Here is a 21,985-nt window from a genome sequence, read left to right as displayed (position 1 = left end):
GGGCTTCTCACTGTTTGAAACTTGCTGATTTCTTCTGTGGTTTTGTTTAATGCATTTTTCTGTTTCTTGTAGTTTTGAAATTAATAGTGATTGATTCAGGTTTAATTTGTGTGTGTGTGCTTTTTTTTTTTCGGTAAGATCATGTTTTACACTTTCTTCAGGAGATACATAATGTCTTTTCTCGTATCATTGGCAGCCACTAACTCATTAGAAGTTGCAAAATATTGATACTTTAATCCCATTGTTACTTTTTCATATATACTTAGAAACTTTCCTCATTACTTATTATTGTTGATCCTGAAGTAGAGTTTGTACAGGAAAGGAGAAAAAAACACTTATTACCTAGTTTTTTTAGGAGCTCTTTTCCTGCTAAATAGGCAGTACACTTTTGCCTTTCAATTTCTTGATTATGTCTTTTTGTTCAGAAAAAATTACATTTTGTACAGTCAAGTCAAAGTAAAAGTAAAGGTCTTCTCCCACTCTCTGCTTTTCTTCTCTGTAAGTAGAAATCAAACTATCCTGTTCTAGATTTCACATAAACAACAGAAATTAGGCATGACTGCTCCAGCTTTGATAAGATGAAAAAATGAAATTTCTTTAAAAAACTAATACATTTAAAAAGCAACCTAGCATGGAAAGATACTTACATAGCAATTACTTATTAGTTGCTATATAATAAAACACATAAAAATCATAGAAACAAATATGTAAACTGTATCATGCATAAAAGCATATAGTATGTCTGCAAAATAAAGACCATTGTTCATTCAAATAGAATAAAAGACTGTTTTATATTGTTTTTCCTTTATCCATAGCAACATTTAACATTATTCTTGTAATTTAATTCTCTTTGATATATCAGGTACATGAACCATTTCCCCAGTGTTTTGTCAGGTTAAATTTTATGAAGTTACAAATTTATTAAACAAACAGTACAGCTAAAACTAGTCAAAAAAATGTAATTACAAGAGAAATTCTATATATTTTATATATAATGTAAAATTTAATTCCCATACATTTATAAATTCAGCAGAAATTTTGGAATTCAGAAGAAATTTTGGAAATGATTTTTTTTTCAGAAAAGCGGGTGTTCAAGAAGCAGACAATGTAAGAATAGTTATTTTTAGTGGTTTTATTTTGTTGTATGACACCAAATTGTTTATTGACAGAACATTGATACAAATCCATACAAAGAAGATATTTCCTGAAGGAACCGCATATAATATCAGAACATTAGTCCTCTGGATAGTCATAATTTCAGTATACTCTAGTAAGCAATGTCAATGTTACAGCCATAAGAAGAAGAAACTATGATGGGTGGTTTTAACCAACTAATTAGCTTCAATAGCAGGCATAGAATTGTCTTCCTTCATCAAACAGACTTAAGCACATGTATATGGGAGGCTCTGTGGTAGGCACAGGAAGTACAAAGAATAAGGCACTTGTCTCCCCTGTTGGATACTTATTCTAGTAGACAAAGGGAGAAAAGAGACTAACTGAACTTCTAGGAGCTGCCATTTTCTATAGGAGGAGCATTTTGCCAATTTAATTCAGAGATCAACTCAGCAAGTTGTTACCGTCATTATTTGATATAAGAGGAAACTAAGGCCAAAGGAAATTAAGCAGAAAATGTATTGTTATTTGAATTGTAGTCAAAAATTGTAATTATATATTGATGTAAACAGATATACATATATTTATGCACCTAGATATATTAAAACTATATGTAATAAATACATATAAAACTATTTAATTACACAAGAATCCAGGACCAAAAATTTAGTCTATTTCCATAACTTTCTATTATAATACTGCAAATACATAACTTATAATTTTAGAATTTTTTTTAAACTTCCTGCATGGTTGTAAGAACTTATGTGTTCCTTCTCAATCAGGCCTTCAAAAACAATGTAAATAAATGTCCTTGAACTTAGCATTCAGAACTCAGTTCTTTTGTCTTTTGGCTCCCTCAGCATTGTGTAAAGATCTCTAAGACTTTCTCCCCCCTCCCCCACCCCGCAAAAAACATTCAAACCTAGCAAGCTATGTCCTGTTTATTTTTTGTATCCCTAGTACTTGGTACATTCCTTACTCAAAGTAAATAAAAAAATCTTTTTTCAGGCTATTAGTTTTGGGGTCAGCATTCTGCCTAGGATAGAATGTATGAATGAATGAATTCAAAACACATTAGGTTCCTAGAAAACTAAGGTTTTTTTTTTTTTTTTTTTAAATTGAGTGTAGTAAGGACACAAATATTTTTATTGTTGATCACCACAATTTATATATTCCATGTACATGACATTTGACACATCAAATATTACATACAATGTAGAAATACTAACTCTGTAATTTAAAGATGTTACAAATACACAGTCATATAAACAACACCATATAAGCAGATAAATTAGAATATATCTATCTCACTAAAAATTTCCACACTACCTTCTTTTTTTCTTTTTGATAGCACTGGTGTTTAAACTTACACTTTCTGTGTGAGCACTCTACCACTTGAGTGACACCCCCAGCTCAAAAATTCTTTTTTTTTTTGGCAGTACTGAGATTGTAAATCAGGGACTTGTGCTTGCTAGCACACACTCTGCTCTTGAAACTTGACACTAGCACACATGTCAATCTTGACACTCCATGATCAATTATTGTTTTGATTATGTCCTTATTTATTTTATTTTATTTTTTGTGGTACTGGGGTTTGAACTCAAGGCCACACACTTTTTAGGTAGGTGCTCTACCTCGTGAGCCTCTCCACCAGCCCTGTTCTACTGTCTGTCAATGTAAACAGCAATGAAGGACAAAAGGATACAGTTTTAATTAGATTATTAAATTAAAGTTAGCTTTAACTTCACAAAATCACTAAAATGAAGTTCTCCTGACTACAGGGGTCTGTGCAGTCTAGAACTGCTGCTCTTGTAATAACAATACATATCTATCCTTCACTTAACATCAACAGCTTAGAGACAATTTTGTTCCACTTAATGTAAATGTAAAACTTTACTTCCACAGAATTTTATTTACCTTTCTTATTCTCTGTGCTATTTTTGACAAATATTTACATGTATGTTACAATAAATCCTATGACATATGTGAATAATTTGGTTTAAAGGAAATTAAGTTTCCTTTCAATGAAATTGAGCAAAAAGCATCAGAATTCTCTTACATTTACTGAAGCACGTACTAATTATAGTGTACTTCGTTCCTTTGCAAGTTTTTTAAGGATTTCCCTTCTACTTGAAGAATCAAATATTCTGATGATTGGCTTATTCTTTTGCTTTGGTTTATCTAAATATGTTTTTATTTCATCATCATTTTTAAAGGATATTTCACTGGTGTAGTACTCTACCTTGACATTTTTTTTAAAGCATGTTTTTATTAGTACACAACAGTTACACATGGGTTTTGTTTGGACACTTCCATTTGTACATATTGTATCCTGGTTTGGTTCATCCCCTCCATTGTTCTCCCTTTTCTTCCACTCCCCTTCTTAAAATGACTTCAACAGGTTTCAATGCTTTACATTCATACATGTATCGAAAGAACTTCAACTCTATTCACCCTCCTTTATTCTTTTCATTTACCCTCTCCCTTCTGCTATTATCCTCCCCTTAACATGACCTGTGTTATATTTCTGACAGGCTTTTTCTCCATTTAAGTACTTCAAAGATTCTATTCCACTGTCTAATGACCTTTATATTTTCTAATGTGAAGTCAGTTCTCAATCTATTCGTCTGTATGCAGTGTGGTTTTTCTCCTTTCTCAATCCTTAGGCAAGTTAGAAGAGTTTTCACTTTACATTTTGTCCTAAGCAGTTTTATTTTAGTGTGGTTTGGTATGAGTCTCCTTGTATTAACCTTGATCAGAGTTTGCTAAAATTCTTCAATCTGTAAGTCCATGTTTTTTGCCAAATTTGGGAAGTATTTGGGTATTCTTATTTTTTTCCCCATATTTTTTCTCTGCTTCCTGTGGGACACATTGAAACATATTGGAGGCCTGTTTGGAATCATCCTACAGGTCACTGAAGTTGTCTTCATTTTTTAAAAATATTTTTGCTCTCCATTCTTCAGCTTGTGTAATTTTTGTTAATTGTCTTCAAATCGTGGATTCTTCCTTCTCTGACATCAATGTGGAATTCATCCCATCAGAAATATTCATTTTAGATGTTGTATTCTTCAATTCTAGAATTTCCAGTTGACCCTTCTTTTTTTTTATTTATTTTTTATTTTCCTTTATTGTTGTGCTGGGTGGGGGTACATTGTAGCATTTACAAAGGTTCTTACAATGAATGTATCAAATATATTATACCTGAATTCACCCACTCCTTTATCCTCCCTCCCCTGATTCATGGGATAGTTTCAACAGGTGTCATTTTTGGGTTTGCATACATTATTTGCACCATATTCATCCTCCTACCCTTTTCCCCATTACCTCCCCTTCCCCTCCCCTTGGTACCAACACCCTCTCCCCCGCAGACTGTTCCACCCTCCTGTTCTCAAAACGTGATTTTTTTTTTGCTAGTTTGAGATATAGGTAGCTACGCAGGGAGTTTCCTTGTTTTGTTTCCATGCATATGTGTATTACAACCCCAAATCTTCATCCCTTCTAGTCCTCTTCACTTTTTCCTAGTCCCATTCCCATGGTGACCCGGTCAGTTTAAGATTTCTGTATTTGTTTCTGTAAGTGAGCGCATCAGCTGCATTCAAGATTTTAGTTTCCTTCCCTTACCCTATCCTTCCTGTATGTGTTCTCCCCTTAGTATGACCTGTGTCCCATAACATTACTGCATTTGTTTTAGGTCTATAATCTGCATGTGTGGGAGAACAGGTGGCTTTTGACCCTCTGAGTCTAACTTCACTTAAAATGATGTTCTCCAATTCCATCCATTTACAATCCTTACAGTGTTCATTTCTCTAAAGAGATAATTTATGTACTCATACTTACCTTTGTCTTTGAGTACTTGAACACAGCAGCTCTGGCCTGCTGTTTTCCACATTTAGGTCATTTCAAATATTCCTGTTGACTAGTGTTTCTTGATTGTGGCTCACATTTTTCTGCTTCTCACATGTCTCATAATTTTTATGGCTTACTGGCTATTGAGATGATAATTGTAGGAATTCCTGATTATGTTAATTTTTTAAAAAAAAACTTGGAGCTTTGTTTGGGCAGATGGTCAAAAATGTTTTTCCTTGTACATTTTGGTTTCATTATTTGTTTGATGGTTCTATTTGAGTTTTGAGCTTGGGGCATCTTCTTTCTGATGTGGTCCTTACCTCGAATTCAAGGGCTTTCTGGTTCCTTGCTGTTTGAACTGTTCCATAGGTCTTTCCATTCAGCTGGGCCAGAACTCCAGTTCTCTAATGTTTGGCATTTTAGTTCATCTTTCCATCTCTCAGCAGATGATATCTGCCAGGCCCAGATAAAAAAGCCTTTGATGAATAAATGGGTTTGGGGAGGCCCCTCATTTGAATGTCTCTCTTTTGGTGCTCTGACCTGTAAGTGCTAATTGCTTCTGATCTCATCCTCTTGGCTCAGAAACATTGCCACTGCTGTAATTACACCCCCTCTCTCTGTCCACAGCATAAGTCATAATGAGCAGAAATTCCAGGAGATCATATGTGCACTTATGTATGTTCAACTTGTAACAAAAATCACAGTTCAGCACTCACTGTATTCAATGCCTGAAAACAGTACCCTCATATATTCTCCACCTTATTTTAAGTGTTTGCAACAGGAGACCAAGTCGTATATGACTATTATGTGCAAGCCATTAGTGAAAGGCAGCCATTCCTTGAAGTTACTAGACATTTACTAGGAGCTTAGTAGCAGAAAAAACCAAAGTAGTAGAATAATGTGTAAGTGAAAATGTGGTTCATGCACTATGATCACAGTGACCGTGGTCATCTAAGTTGGCTTGAATAATCATAGAAAAGCCTCTTCTACCTAGGTGACTCAATTAAAATGCCCAAAAAGTTTTCAGTAACACACAAAAAGTTTGAGTATTTCCTCTGTCTCTGTGTTAAGCACTCTTTTACACATGTACATTGCTGCTTATTTTATCATACCCACTGGAAAAAGTTCAGAAGTTGACTATAAATACTGTTAACACAGTTCAATCAAAGACAATATCAGAGAATTTCCTTCTCTCAGCTCCAAAGCTATATCTGCAAAAAGCTAAAATAAACAGGTGGAAAGCAAAATGTACTGAGAGGCTCAAGAATCCATACATGTGAAGCTGAGCTTCAGAAACATTTAATTTTTCCATCCATATAAACCCTGAATGTGAAATTATACTTCTCGAATACAAATACCCAAACAAAGGAAACTAGCTGAAATGAAGCAGCATTTGTGTCAACTTCCATATATTAGACTTTTATAAAGAATTATGTAATTAAAAATGATCTTCAAATGCAATGAGTTGAATTTCTCAGTTTGCTTAAAGTACCTCACTCTTATTTGAGTGATTAGTAGTACATTTTTATTTCAGTTTTGGGTATACTGTGTGTGTCCTGAAAATGGGCAATGCTTTTTTGAATGATCTAAGTTATTCCTCTTCAAATAAAATGTTTAGGAAATAGTAACAATTGTTCCTTACACTAGGGATTCTAGAATGTTAATCTTAGAGGTGAGCTGAGGTTCATTAACAGTGTTTAATGTTTATCATGGCATCATGTATTTGAATATTAGCCTTTAACTGACAACCATCTTTTCCTACCCAGTGTATCAGTCCTAGGGGGTTTACTTTAAAAAGGGAGCCTATCTGACCTTTGCTGGCTGAAAGGAGTTTTAATGACATTGTTGACATCATAGAAGCATCAATTTCTCATCCCATGAGCTTTGATTCAAAAATGTGATTTCAATTTGTTTAAAGTCAGATTTATGTATATGTCTACTATAAAAAGTAAAAGCATAAAATACAGCAAAAAAATTTGCTAGTTATTAGCACACAGGGTAACTCACATAGGAGGTGAAGTCCAAGGTAAAAAATAAAAGTAAAGAAATAATTATGATTGGCCTATTTTATATAGGCCACTTTTATACCAAAGAGTACTAAAATTTAATATCATATTGGAATTTTTAAATTTGTATGCTTTGAGGGAAAAATAGTTATTAAATTTTGGTAGGTTAGGGGCATAGCTCAAAGGGTAGAGCACTTGCCTAACAAGTAAGAGATCCTGGGTTCCAACCCTAGCAAAATAAATCAGTAGGTAAATTTTGGTTATCAAAAGTTGACTTTTAAATGTGATACTATATTAGAACCTAATATTATCTTATAATAAGCTATTATAAGGAAATCACCTTATATATTTAACCTGATTTAAGCGAAGAAAGACTACGTTAGACACAGGCAAATTGTTGGGAGATTCTTCAAAATGTACAATTATGGCTTTTAAGATATGAGAATGTTTTCACATATAGCTTTTTAATGTCACTTTGAGTTTGAACAGATGGAAATAAAGAGATTTGGTCAACAATTTAAAAGCCAGTTTGGCTGTCTAATTGTAATTTTTTTTCTCAAAAAAATGTGTATCCTGAATACATTGAATTTGGTTATCATTTGTAGTATGCCCTTATTTCTTTCTCCTTTTCTCTTCTCCATTAAATTTAATTACTCTTTTTTTCTTCTATGTTTCAAGCAACATAGGAGCATTTAGAAGCAAAACTATCTTGTGGGATAATGACAAATGGATGGAAAAGCTAGCTTCTTGTCTGTTGGTGGTTACTATAGCAATAATCATGATGGGAGATTTTCAACTGCAAGTGGTTTCTATAACAACATGATAGGGTGCTTTAGAAAGAGACATGAGGTAAATAGATTCTTTATGGGTCTTTTAACCCCTTTTATACCACAAGATTAGCATCCTCTTAGGGATAAATATTACTTGGTTTATTTGATAGATGCCTTTAAAATATTGGTTTAATTTTTTTTAAGTTGAACAGTTAATTATTCTATATGATCTGGCCTAAGCTGATATCTTAGATTCCTTTACTTTTGTAAATATTGCTAGCATCCATGCTTTGTTTCTACAAATGAAATTGAAATAATTGTAAAGACATATATTTCACAGTATTTTAAAAAATGTGGAAAATCATTGAAAAAGTATATTAACTCTCTCATAGATCACCCAAAAGCTCTTGGTTTAGGAAACCCTGAACCTACTATGACCACACCTGCTAGAATCCCTGATAGGTAGTGATCTTTCTGCTCTAACTAATGGATCCTAAATGCTCATCTTTTGTTATGTCATTCAGTGTGCTCTAAATTAGAGATGATCCATATTCAATTTATAATTCACTAAATGTTATAAAAGGAAATTTAGTGAAATTTTTCTGAACTTACCATGCTTTAGTATAATAAAATATGACATATAAGAAAACAAAGACACTAATTTCATTTATAAAGCACCATTCAAGAGCCCCTATAAGTGAAAGATCAAGGGAACATACAACAGGCATGTAATTTAACAGAATAGATGGTAATAGGCCAGATATAATTTTTCAAGACAAAGAAAGATGGAATGTTTAATTTTAGTTCTACCATCAGTTAAATTTAAGGAGATGGGGTAAAGCTTGCTTAATTCAGTTCAATAATGAATTATTGATTAGTAACTCTATATTGGATACTGAAGGAATATACAATGATAAATAATGTGGAGCTTAATTTTAAAAAACAAAGTATATCAAGTAAAAACAGTTATTAAACAAAACAGTAATTTGTTAAGTTTACTGATTTGAAATTAATGAATTATGTGCTTGAATTCATCCTCTTTTCCCACTAGTCCCCCAAATCTTTCAAATGCAAAGGACCTTAAAAGAGCTTATTATAGCTATATGTGAGGACGAGTGAATTCATCCAAGGCTGCCTTATGCAATTTTTACAATAGAGCTGTTCATATGCTTTTATGCTTCTCTACTCAGTCACACTGCCAATCCCAAACATGAGATACTCTCAACTCTCAGACAGGTGTTAGCCACCATGCATCTCCCTCTGAGTTTTCAAAATGTGTTGTAGTATTTTTAATCCCCTGGTATTTCATGCTCAACAATGAAGCCTCAGAATTCATTACATATGCATTTCCCATGTTCTTCTTGGGGCGGGGGTTGCCAAATGGGTACGTGGGAGATCAAGACCCAGTCGTCATTAGGAGCAGAGGGATGCCTGTGTGAACTACAGCCTGTGTGCTTACAGCAACGTGTGCCAGAACACAGTGGGCAGGGAGCCACTCGTGAACTCTTCAAAATCGTATGCACACCAAAGGCACAATGGCATTTTGCAGTTGTTGTGCTCAGTACCAAAGGGCTTTCAGCCGCATAAAAGAATGTGAAATATATTCACAGTGCCTTCCAAGTTAGCCAGTAACCACAGTAACCTGGGTTTTCCCCCAAATTTGGCCCTCAACATAGAATGACCTGACAGAACCAAATCATTCTCTTCTGTTCAAGTATAGTGAGCCATAAAGTAAGCAAAACAAATTTCCCTGGAGTAAAACCAACCAACCAGCAAAGCAAGCAATCAGCACATATTTACTGCACTACTCAGGATATACAGTAGTGTTCAAATTGCATGATGGAAATCAAATATATAGGTCATAGCCACAGATAGGCACACTGGTGAAGTATAGTATAGTTCCTGAACTTTTAATTTAATCATTGCAAAGAAAAGTCTGCATATGAAATGAGGAACCATTTAGGAAATACATAGAAAAGTTTTAAATTGTATTTTAACAACAGAACTTCCTTGGCTTCTCAGGCCAAGAGATGAGCCAGAATGCAAAAGTATAGGAAATATGCAAAAATGACCTTTCTTCTAAGGATATGCACAAGTTGAAGATACATCACAAGTTAACTCTCAGAAAGTATTTTGCAGTGCCTTCGCTCATGGCTACCACTGTAAGGATGTTCTAAAATAATACCTCACTGACTAACATCTTATTCATAGCCATAATCACACAGTTTTTCTCAGCCTTAGTTGCTTGTGCAAAAATATGAGAAAACTGTCAAGAACCACACCTTCCAGTATAGTAGTCTCTAGTCACAGGTGGCTTTTGAGACCCTTAAACATGGCCAGACAGAATTGATTGTGCTGTCAGTGTAAAGTATGTACATAATTTCAAAAACTTAATACAAAAAAGGAGAATAATCATTAAAATTTTTACATGGATTGTGCATAGAAATGATACTATTTCACCTATGCGTGGTTGAATTAAATATATTGAAATTAATGTTGCCTGTGTGTTTCCTTTTTTAATATGGTCGATAGAAGACAGCATTGTCTCAGTGGCTCACGCTATGCTTCTATTAGCGGAACTGGGACAGATATCTGATATTTAAGTGGCATTTCTGGGCCGATAGCACAGCATCCACTGGAAGCTCAGTAGAAACCCCAAGTCTCAAGCTTCAGTTCAAACCCACTCAATCTGCAATTTAACAAGACCCTTGGTGGTTCATGTGAGCGTTGATATTTGGGAAGTCTGATGGAGACAACTTTCAGGTGCTTCTTTTTTATGATTCCATCTTCCTTTGCATGCGATTTTTTCCAAATAAGTGTTTTGAAATCTTATTGGCACCATGACATATTATAGATGAGATACACAACCTTAGTGAAGTAATTTGTTTAATACTTCCTGCCCCATAATTTTTTGTAGGAATTAAATGAAATGCTAGGACAATGCATTTTCCTCAAGGAACCAATAAATTGGAGATATTTTTGTAATATAAATAATAAAATCAGAAATCAGATTATTCTAATTTTTTTCATTCTGATATTGTTATCTATCCTATTGCTGTGCACAGTGGAATGTGCTAGAGTTTGAAGGGCTGTTTTTACTTATTTTACCAAGTTTGCTCATTTTATCTTTAACTTTAGTTGTGTAGAGTGTATTTACTTAGCACACTGATAAGAATATATATGGAAAATATTAAAATTGTGGAGTTCTTTTTTTAGAACAAAAATATTAGCAGATTAAATTTTCTGCAAGATTGTTTTACCATTGATGTCAAATTTATATTATTGATTATTAATCAGTTTTAAAAACACAGATTTATGGAGTGGGAAAATCTTTTTGTTTAGAACACCTTTAGCTTTACAGTGAGGATTTCAATTTCAATTTACTAGAAGCAAAAGCACTAACTAAATGTAGCTCTATTTCATAAATAAAGGGGTTACTTAAAAGTTTTAATCATTAAAATATACATAGATTACGATAAGGTTAGAGCACCCAATCCTTTTAGCTTTAAATGAATCTAATGGCAAAGGAACATAATTAAATCTGATTAAAAATTTTAATAACTAACATTTAGTAAAATTGACCTTTGCAGTTTGCATTCTTTAGTTATTTTCTCTTCCAGGAGGACTGTATGACTGCTGCCAGAGGCAGCAACCGGAGGAAGCTTTGAGAGAAAAAGCCATCTTTGGACTGCCCTGATTTCATCTGTAATGGTTGTGGGTGAACAGAAATTGTACATGAAAACAACAGGTGGAACACTTGTCATACACAGGGAACTTAAAATGCATTCATAGAAAGGTTTCTCAGTGAGGCCATGGACCTTCTAATGAGGAAACACAGTAGAATGGGAACATCGAGGTACTGGTGATGCCAGTGAACCTGGCATCAACTGGAATAAGGAAGTCAGGCTTCCAAGAGTCTGCATGTTTGAAACAGTAGTGAGTGAGAAGGCGTGGGCACCTTCCTGGATTGTGAGGCATGATTCTCAGACAATGTACTTCTTAGAACTCCAAAACTGCTTTCCAATATTATAGTTTCATTGTCTCATTTTTCTTTAATTTTATTCATTTAAGTATGCATTTATCAAGCACCAACTGTATACTTTGTAGTTTGCTAGTGGATGGAAGGGTAGCAAGATAATTGTGTTTTGGATCCTTCATTGAAATTTAAGGAAATAACACTGATTACAAACTGCCTTATGCCTGATTTTTACAAGGTACTTTATATATATTATATATTTTACTCCCAATGATAACAACAAAAATAATAATAGCTGGTAAGTTTCTCTATGCCGGATACTGCTAGGCACTTTATGTATGCTAATTTAACCATTACAACACTCTATAGGACAGATTCCATTTTTACAAAAATGGATAGCGGAGGTGTTTTCTTGATAAAACTCGTAGAGGTAGCAAGTGGCAAGAACAGGACACAAACCCAGGATCAAAAATCCATGCTCTTACTTACTATGCATATGGCTATGTATTATCATCTTTAAAAATGAGGAAATGGCTGGGTATGGAAGCTCACATCTGTAATCCCTGCACTGGGGACACTGAGAAAGTGGAACCACAAGTTTGAGGCCAGCCTGAGCTATACAGCAAGACCTTGTCCCCCCAAAAAAAAATTTAAAAAAGGAAACTGATGCTGAGTAATGATAATTTTCTCAAAGTCACAGAAATGGAAAATAAAGGAACCAAGATTTAAATTCCTATCCATCTGACCATAAAGCAGTATTTTAAATTGGTTTCAATTTAATACTTAAGGCCACATATACAAAAATAATTATATATAAGACAGTAAGTGCCTTGAGTTTTATGTGTAGTAGGAATGCAAAGGAAAGGAATGGTCTTAAAAGAACCCAATCTACTTCTTAGTTTAGCTATTCCATATGGATTCTACCACACCATTCATCAAAGTAAGTGATTTAACCAATAATTTGTTCAGCTTGATTTCATCAAAAGAGGCCAAAGAAAGAATTTCAAAGCAAGGCTAAAGAGAATTCAGGTATTTTTCTGACTCATTCATTATTCAACAAATTTCTATTGACTATCTACCATGGGTGGACCATTTTCACTATGTCTCAAATAAAGATGTGACTCTTGCTCTACTTACCTCCCCACCCCAACCCTGGAATGGAAGTTCATTTTCTGCAGAAAGCCATGATAAAGAAAATTTAATAAACCACTTCATTTTTATACATTGGAATTCTGGGAATTTTGGTTCAATTATGATGACATTGCTTATACCATCTCTTTCATTCTAACAGCACATCATTAGCAAATATTCAATCTTCTATACTAAAAATGTCATGTGAATTAATATCAGAAACCATTCATTAGCTGTTGTTAGGAATATAAAATTGTATGTTCATAAATCCTATATTCTTTTCCAATTTCTGTTGATAAAATTAAGTTAAATGTATATTAATGACAAAATTAAAATAGAAAGAACTGTGCTTTTGCGTGTATACAAAATTACTTCATACCACCCCTGGCATATCACCCAGGTAGCAAGTTCCCCAAGTCTGCCCATATCCTAGTAGTTAGCAGAAAAGAAAAAAAATTCATGCCCTGGAGCAATGAGTCCAAAGAACTTTGTATGTACTAGGGCATACTTTGGGGACTGTTTAATCTAGCTAAATATGGGGAACATTACAAATTGTTATTTTAACACAGACATAAGCAATAATAGTAACTTGATCCACCTTTCCTTCATGTTCTTCTGCTGACAGGACAGACTTGAGTCTTAAGGTTAATGTCAATCAGAATGAGACTTAGAAACAGAGATGATCACAGACATTAATAGAGAGAATTAGTTTAGTAATCCGCACATGAGGGAGAACTTGCGATCTTTGGCTTTCTGAGCCTGACTAACTTCACTTAATATGATGTTTTCCAGTTCCATCCATTTACCTGAGAATGTTAAAATTTCATTCATCTTTGTGGCTGAATAAAATTCCATTGTGTATAAATAGCTCATTTTCTTAATTCATTCATCAGTAGTGGGACATCTTGGCTGTTTCCATAACTTGGTTATTGTGAATAGTGCTGCAATAAACATGGGTGTGCAGGTGCCTCTGAAGTAACCTGAGTCACATTCTCTTAGGGATATCCCCAGGAGTGGGATTGCTGGATCATATGGCATATCTATTTTTACTGTTCTAAGAAGCCTTCATATTGTTTTCCATAGTGGTTGTACTAGCTTACATTCCCACAGGAGGATATTTTGATAAAAATATTTTATCTTTGCCAGCTATACATCAGACAAGGGTTTGATAACTAGAATATACAGAGAGCTCAAAAAGCTAAACTCCCAAAAAGTCAATGTCCCAATGAAGAAATGGCAAATGAACTGAACAAAGCTTTTTTGAAGAAAGTCCAAATGGTCAAAAAACACAGGAAGAAATGCTCAACATCTGGCCACGAAGGAAATGCAAATCCAAACTACATTAAGATTCCACGTCACTCTTGTTAGAATTGCTAACAACCAAGAACACAACAACAAATGTTGGCAAGGATGTGGAGATAAAGGAACACTTATATACTGATGGTGGGAATGTAAATCACTACAACCATATGGAGAACAGTATGGAGGCTTCTCAAAAAACTAAATATAGAACTGCCATGTGATCCAGCAATTCCACTTCTAGGAATATACCCAAAGAAATGTGAGTCAGGTTACAACAAAGGCACCTGCACACCCTTGTTTATTGCAGCACTATTCACAATAGCTAACCTATGGAAACAGCCAAGATGCCCCACTACTGATGAATGGCTTAAGAAAATGTGGTATTTATATACAATGGAATTTTTCTCAGCCACAAAGAATGGAATTTTGTCATTGCAGGTAAATGAATGAAACTGGAAAACATCACCTTAAGTGAAGTTAGCCAGGCTCAGAAGGCCAAAAGTGACACATTTTCTCTTATATGTGGAGTACAGAACTAAAACAAATACAGCAATATTATCAAAAACAGAAAGGTGAACATGGTCAATGTACTCTTTATACAAGAATGAATATAGAATTTTTAAACTGGTTGAAACAACCATAAGAAAGGGACTAAAGGTAGAATAAGAAAAACAGAAGGGAGTGAACTCAAGTGTGATATCTTTGATATATTGTAAGAACTTTTGCAAATGCCATATTGTACACCCAGTACAAAAAAAAACAGAAACAAAAAAGACCACAAAACATCATCAAATTATAAGCTAATATATGCTGATTGAAATGATATTTCAATAATGATGTACAGTGTAAACTAGCTGCTATTTAGTTTCTGTATTTTGTACCAATATTTGGTTTTTATAATTTTCAGAACTGGTCTACAAAATAATCAAATGCTACTTAAGAGTCTCAAGCTACTTAAAACTATTTGAACTTTTTCCTCTATAAAAAATAAATAAAATAAATAAATTAAACATTTAAAAAGATTAAGTAACAATTACACATTTACATCCATGTACATATACATAAGCATAATTTATACATAAAAACAGCATTAAAGAACCATGACTTTGGCAGTTCCTCCTGAAGAAATAATTATTGAGCACTTGTGATGAATAGCTAAATGCTGAGAGCCATGCAAACACAAGTAGAGAACAGCTAGATCCCTGTCACAACGCTCATTAGAACTTACAGCCAAACATTTAAATGGCACTCAAAATGTATAGTTAGATGTTAAAGATTTCCTTGCAAAACACAAACACTGGCGAATAGGTCTTTTCTGACTCTGTTCCACACTTACCTTTATTCAATTCTGATCAGCCCACATTGAATTAGTCCACTGACAGGCTCTCTACATAAAAGTATTCCTAGATTTGTGGTGTTGTTTTCTAAAATAAAATTCCTTCAATGGGAAATTACTAGTGAATTGGATATTTTTGAGTTGTGTTTTTTTTTTGTACTTAATCCAGGAAATTTTCTAGTAGGAACCCCAAAATGTCACTAAACATTTTATATAACAGTAAAAGCTAGCATTTATTGAGCACTTACTGTGTGCCTGCCAAGCATTTAAATTTAATGTCTTAGTCTTCCCCAAAACCCTTTGGGAGATGCTACTGTTCTTTTTTACAGATGAAGACACTGAGATTCTTTTTTTTTTTAATTGTTGTGCTGGATGGGGTACATTGTGGCATTTATAAAAGTTCTTAAAATATATCAAATATATCATGCTTGAATTCACCCCTTCTACTTCCTTCTTCACCTCCACCATTCTTCATTCTCCCTTCCCCCATTCCTGGAATAGTTTCAACAAATATCATTTATTATCATGTGTACACGGTATTTGTACCATATTCACTCTCCTTATCCCTTTCCCCACCTTCTTCCCCACCCCTCTTACACTGGTACCAATACAACTAGCAGGACCTGCTCCATCCTCTTGTTCTCCAATTTTGTGTAAGAAAAAATAAAAAGAAAAAAATGACATATTTGCTTGGTTAACAGAGGGTGTTTCCTTGTGGCACTTTCATGTGTATATGCATTATAGCCCAATTTGGTTCCTCTCTATTTTTCTTCTTTCTACTTAGTCCTTTTGCTATGATGGTTTCAACTGGCTTAACAATTTTATATTCATTTTTTAGAGACAGTATATCAACCATAAAACACTGAGATTCTGAGCAGCAGATCCAGGCTTGTTATCCGTCTGTTGCCATCTCTGCTGCTTGATCCTCTTTCTGCTAAATTCCCCTTGATTGGTTAATAGAAAAGTTGACAAAACACTTGATAATTTTTTCAGATTCTTAATTGAAGATTTTAAATCAGAGAATTATCAGTTTCATAATAAGTGCACCTGAACTATGAAGGACAAAAGAACACACACTATTAATAACAATCTGAGGAATTAGAATGTTCTTCCTGTTTCATCACTCTGAATGAATGTGCTCCACCTCATAATTAAGTGGTATTGCCAACATCATTGTCTTCCAAGTAAGTTTAATTACTGAGGAACACACACATGTACACAAATACACAGCAAAGGAGCATTTACTGTTATTTGGATCTTCATCACATTTTAAATTAGTGAAATTGGACTTTACTTCTTAGAAAACAAAAAGTATTTCATTTTAACACTATGAATACCTATCAGAAAATTCAGAAACAATTACTTACAGTAACTATATGAAATATTTTATTTTCTTATGTATAGAAGTTTTCAAATTGTTGTTCTCAAGTTCCAGAAATCCTTGTAGGCATCTCCAGAGGTAAGGCTTACAGGGTAGCAAGGGCTGCTCCCTGCTGCAACCTGAGCAGCTTGCCTGTTGCTTTTGTATATTTGGATCACTTAAAACGTTTTCCTTAAATGAATTCTGCTGCTCTTAGAAAGAAAAAAAAATGAAGGAAGGAGAGGAGGAAGAAAAGAAGGAAGGGAGGGAAGAAAGAAGAGAGGAAACAAGGGAGGAAAAGAGGGAGAAAGGGAAAAAGTTTTCTCTTCAACAAAATTGGAGAAGAGGGTGGACAGGTTCTGCCTGAGAGGCAGGGGAGTTGGGGGGAAGTAGCACAAACAATGTATGCACATGTAGTAAATGTGAGAACGGTAAAATAAAAGGAGAAAAATAAATTAAAAAAACCAACCAATGTGACCCACTTAAAAAAAAAAAGATCTTTTATAAACTACATAGGAATCTAGCTGACTAATCTACTAAAGATAATAACAAAAATTGATTTAAGAGTGCATCCTGAATTAATGTGATTGTTTTGTATCTCATTGTGTGATATCTGTGTATGTCTTAGTCTATGTACTTGTGGCCACTAAATTTTTGAGCTCATAAAAGGAAAAACAGAAAAGAAAAGACAAGAAAAAGTAAAAGTTTAAAATTTACTCTTGCAGAATTTCCTAAAATAGCCAGCAGATGGCAAACTTTACTAGGAGAAAACAATTTTGCAACCTATATAAACTGGTCTGGAAATATCCATTATGTCACACAACCAGTAAAATTTCCTACTCTGAATATCAGTCTTGTATGAAATCTGGAAAGAAACTTCTCTGAGGATATTTTCCTGGGAACTAAATTCCTGTCACAATGTTAAATAATCCTTGAAGGTTTTGTACTTGTCCAGTTAAGTCTTATTCTAAAGATTTCTCACTATTAAAATTTTTTTACTGTATGCTAGGCATAGTAGCATGGGGGACATATTTTTTCAAGCATCATGCAAAAACAAATAATTATGTCTTACCACATGACATGTCATCATTGGTCTATGCACACCCTACCTTTTTTTCTTTATTTGGTTATTGAATTATTTGATTTTAATAATGCAACCAGACACGGTGATGCTTGCCTATAATCCTAGCAGTCAGGAGACTGAGGCAGGAAGATCATGAGTTCCAGGTCAGCCTGGGTGAGACCCTGTCTAAAAACAAAACAAACAGAATGCAATACCTGAAGTTCCTTTATACATTTGAACCATGGACTATTCTGAACAGGTAATTGTCAGGGCATTTAGTGTGTTCAGCTGCAGCATCAGTAAATGATGCATTTCTAAAATGGCCTGTTAGCATCTAGGGACACTCCCACAAACCTGTGTGGCAAATGGCTCAATGACATCAGTCACCCCAGAGGACATACTGTAAGAGGATGTGGTTGACAGGCAGTCTTATTCAAAACCAGTACTGAAAACACGTCAAACTAAGTTTACACAGAAACAAAACAGTGGAGGTTGGGGTATGTGACCAGATTATAAAATGACCTACTTTGTTTGTTTTGAAAATGTTTTTATAAATTTTATTTAGTGATGCTTTAAAACTTTCTAAGGATAAGGGAAATAGCCATACTGGTCTCTGCTCCCAACTCCTGCTTCTCACTCCTGATGTACAATCCCAAATTAACTGCCTAAAGCACTTCTAGCTCTTTCTTCTGGTTCTCATTTATGTTCCCAAATAATGGCTGGATTTTTATCTCAGTTTTAGATACTAGCATAATCTACTGGAATCTTACTATGGTAAAAATTGAATTAAACTATCCTTCAGTTCTCACACCCCTACACACACACACACACACACCCCACTCTACTGTTCATAATACCAGTTAAATCATTCTATCATTACTATAATTGTTATAGTAAACTATTATTCTCATTAATTGCAAATTTATTTCATATTCCTTTCAATTTGCATATTGGTTCCACTTACATACACTGATTTCATTTCTTTTCTTGTACAACTGTTAGGTTTCCCTAGAATTAGCACATGTAAATGCTACTTTTATTTTTAGTGAGCTGGACTCTTGTGCTTTCTGTTACCAGTATACATGGACTTCTACATTTTCTTCTTGGAGACATCCGTCCTGGAGTTCCAGTTTCTGTGTGGTTAATCTCTATGTCAGCAGCATAACTGGATCCTGGGATCTCTGTTCTGTAATATTTTCTGCTGTTGTTTTTCTCATTAGACTCCTTGTCTCTAGATTCCATGGTTTCATTCTCACGGATTCTTGGCTTCACTCTTATTTTCATGGCGCATATCCTTTGGAATCTTCCTGAAAGCAGAGCGTGAGAGCCAAAAATGTGAATCTATGAATACTTAACAATGTTTTTCTTCTCTTCCAATTTGATTTGTAGTTTAGTTGGACATAGAATTCTAATCTGAAAATGATGTCTTAGGATTTCTGAGGCATTGTTTTAATATCTTCCAACTTCCAATGCTTCTGTAATAAATTAGTAATTTCCAGATGCTTTGTAAATGCACTGTTCTCTATCCCACCTCAAGGAAGTTTTAATTCTCTTTCCTGATATTCCAAAATTTCACAAGTCTGTGTTTGGTGCTGATTTTAAAAAATTTTTTTGAGTGTTCAGTGAAATCAATGTTTAAATCTGTAAATGTACCTATTTTTAATTCTCAGGATATCATTATATTTCTGTCACAACTTGATTCTCCTCCTTCCTCCTATTACTGCTTCTTTTATACACACCACCACTTATTAATGTCTTCTTATTTTGAATGGCTCCTTGGTTAATTTGCTAATTTCTTACTTTTTCTCTCTCCTGTTTTCCATGTCTTCATATTTTTTTCCTGTGTCTCAAAGATATTTTTCAACATTATTTTCCAGTCACTCAACTGGAATTTATATTTCTGCTATCTACATTTTAAATTTCAAAGACCTCCTTGGTTTCTTTTTCTTCTGTTATAGCCTCCCACACTTGTTTCACCACTCTTTGAAAATATTAATTATGAATTTTCATAAGTTTTGTCCACTTTTTACATTGCCTTTTTTGTTCTTCCAAGTTGCTTTTCTTTAAACTTTGACATTTTGTTCTCTGTGTTTTTCTTAGAGGCTTTTCTCAAATTTCTGATAATCTCACACAATTTCTATTTAAAAAGGAGGAGCCACTGTTCCTTCAGCTGTTAGTTGATACAGGGATGCTCATAATTTACTATTCTTTTCAGTATAATTAAAATGTAATTTAAAGTGTAAAGGATAATTATGCTTCATGTGCCCATATTTATGGCACATATGTACCCTTACATATATAGACTCTGCACAAAGATCTACTTGAAAGCTTTCTGTATATCCTAGGGCATGCTAGCTATTGTTAGAATGGCTTCCCCCTCCAGAGCTCTAGAATGATCTGTCTGAGCTGTTTCATTATGGAATGTTCAACATAAGCATCTGTGAGTATTTTATCTCAGGCTGATTAAGAGAAATAATACTGCTTCTTGCTTGGGGTGTAAATCTGGGTGCCAGCATTTTTAGGATTAAATTGGGAAGAAAGTTAGGGGGTATTTCACAGTTCTGTATATAAATGCTCACCTAAGTTCATTATTATCAAACCATTTCCCTTAACCCCAACACTACTTCAGTCACTTCCCATTGCCAACTCCAGAGTCTCTACTGTGAAGTCTGCCTTCACAAGGGAAAGGGCACTGTTCAGTTTCTTAGAATGAAAGATGGACTATGAAGATCTAGTAGCTTCTGAAAAGATTCTCAAACAACCTTCCTGCTTACACTACTACTTGAACCATCTTTTCAGGAATCTTTTATTTCTGAACCTTTCTGGAGGTCTGTGGCTCTGTGGCATGAACTGTCTTGGTTCGATGATACTTTTTTCTTGGTTTGCAATTTTACAAGGTCTGATACACTAAACTTATTACTACTTGACATCTTCCATGTATGTGTTTATTTATGTTTGTTTTTGTATATACAATTTACTAATTTTGAGTATTGATGAAAAAGTACTTATCAAAATACGAACAAGCATATTAAAAGATTACACATCATAGTCAGGTGGCATTCATTCCTGAAATGCAAAGATGGTCAATATATGAAAATAAATCAATGCATACATCACATTAATAGAATAAAGAGAAAAAAAGCACATAATCATCTCAACTGATGCACAAAAACTTCTTAACAAAACTCAACACCCTTTCATGATTAAAAAAAAGAAACTTCAATCAACTAGGAATAGGAAGAAATTACTATATATAAAGACTATATATGGAAAGCCTATAACTAAATCATACTCTGTATATGTTTAACCATCCTTGCATCCCTGGAATGAAACCAGCTTGGTCACAGTATATGATCTTTTTGATGTGTTATTGAATTTGGTTTGCCAGGATTTTGTTGATAACTTTTGTTATTAAAGATATTCATTACGGATATTGGTCTGTAATTCTCTTTTTTTGTTTCATCTTTATAGGGTTTTGGAATGGGTATAATACTGACTTCATAGAATGAGTTTGGTAGTGTTCCTTCCCTTTGTATTTCCTGGAAAAGTTTGAGGAGTATTGGTATTAGTTCTTCTTTAAAGGTCCGGCAGAATTCAGCTGTGAATCCATCAGGTTCTGGGCTTTTCTTTGTAGGGAGCCTCTATTACTGCCTCAAACTCATTGCTAGTTGTAGACCTAGTTAGGTGGTTAGTATCTTCTTGGTTCAGTTTTGTTTGGTTAAATACATCTAGTGATTTATCCATTTCTTCTAGATTTTCCAGTTTACATTATAAGTTTTCAAAGTATTTCCTAATGATCTTCTGGATTTTGTAAGTATTTGTGGTTATGTCCCCCATTTCATCTTTGATTTTATTAATTTTGGTCCTTTCTTTCCTCTATCATAAAATAGTGATTGTGATAAAGCAGTCATAAGCCAAATAATAGTATACATTATATATTTGTTGCAGTTAGACAACTTATTCACAGACAATTTTGAAATTCATCTGCCAGTATTCCCCAAATTTTCCATGAGAGAATGTGAATATCAGATTGCTGCATGTACAGGAAAGGAAGGATTAATAGCTACTTCAATTCACCCATT

General features: G+C 34.1%; 1 protein-coding gene across 1 annotated transcript in view; it reads left to right on the top strand.

The window, feature by feature from the left end:
- The window catches only part of Crb1 (crumbs cell polarity complex component 1), a 200,850-nt gene that overhangs the window by 37,967 nt on the left and 140,898 nt on the right, over positions 1-21,985 (top strand). The window lies entirely within an intron of this gene.

The sequence above is a fragment of the Castor canadensis genome, chromosome 11 (assembly GCF_047511655.1).
Source record: "Castor canadensis chromosome 11, mCasCan1.hap1v2, whole genome shotgun sequence".
Lineage (NCBI taxonomy): Eukaryota > Metazoa > Chordata > Mammalia > Rodentia > Castoridae > Castor > Castor canadensis.
The sequence above is the reverse complement of the archived record's forward strand: the minus strand, read 5'-3'. Positions and strand labels throughout refer to the sequence as shown.